Below are 1,197 nucleotides of genomic sequence, written 5' to 3' on the forward strand. Positions count from 1 at the left end.
GCCCTCTCCCCCGCGCCTCCCTCCCCTCCCCAGCCTCCCCACCCCCGCTGCACCTCCCCCTACACCTCCCTCCTCCTCCTCTGGTCCCCCTCTGCCCCTCCCCTATTCCGTCGCCTGCGCCGTCCTGAGGAACTTCGCGTAGGCACATTAGTAGGAGTTAATATGTTAACCGCGCCTCCCTCCCCTCCCCAGCCTCCCCACCCCCGCTGCACCTCCCCCTACACCTCCCTCCTCCTCCTCTGGTCCCCCTCTGCCCCTCCCCTATTCCGTCGCCTGCGCCGTCCTGAGGAACTTCGCGTAGGCACATTAGTAGGAGTTAATATGTTAACTGTTAGAGTTAACATGTTATCTGTAAGAGTTAACATATTACCTGTAAGAGTTAACATATTATCTGTAAGAGTTAACATGTTAGCTGTAAGAGTTAATATCTGCTGTCATGAGAAAAAAGATGGTAAACTTGGGATTTAAGCCAGCTGACATGTCTAATCATGAGCTGACATGTCTAATCAACTGCTGGCATGAGTTGGAATCATGATGGAGGGACCTTGGGCATATTTTTTTTCAAAAAAATAAGCTAAAGCACATTAAAAAGATAGGAGGGGTTGGGACACATTAAAAGTTCAAATTTGGGGCCTATAAGCAATTTTCCCAAAAAATAAAGAGGAACCAAATTGCAGACCCCGTAGGACCTCGAGGGACTAAAAACAATTTCAAATTATTGTAAATTTGAGGGACAATGTCTAAAATTCTTTTTGTTGTAATCTTGTTGTTATATCTACATACATCACATATTATAAGTAAGAATCGAACATGAAATGTAAATGTAAATAGACAAGAGAAGAGATAGGGAGAAAGTGATCATCTCATTTTATTCATCTTCATTTCTCCACATACATTTTGTCTTCCATGGATTACATTATATAGATGTGGAAGGGAATACTAAAAGTCACAAGTAGGTGAAGAGACTTCTTCTAGTAATGTCCACATTCATTGTATTTATATTTACAATACTCCCCCTTGGACATTACTACATGATGTCAATGCCTCATTAAAAACCTCGCTAGAAAAACCTAGTGGGATAAAAACTAGTCGAGGAAAAGAGTACACGACAATAGTAGATTCTTGTTACATTAGTTGCCTCATTAAAAACATTTAGCTAAGAAAACCCTGTGGGACAAAACTTAGCAAAGGAAAAAA

Source organism: Asparagus officinalis, chromosome 1 (genome assembly GCF_001876935.1).
Source record: "Asparagus officinalis chromosome 1, Aspof.V1, whole genome shotgun sequence".
Lineage (NCBI taxonomy): Eukaryota > Viridiplantae > Streptophyta > Magnoliopsida > Asparagales > Asparagaceae > Asparagus > Asparagus officinalis.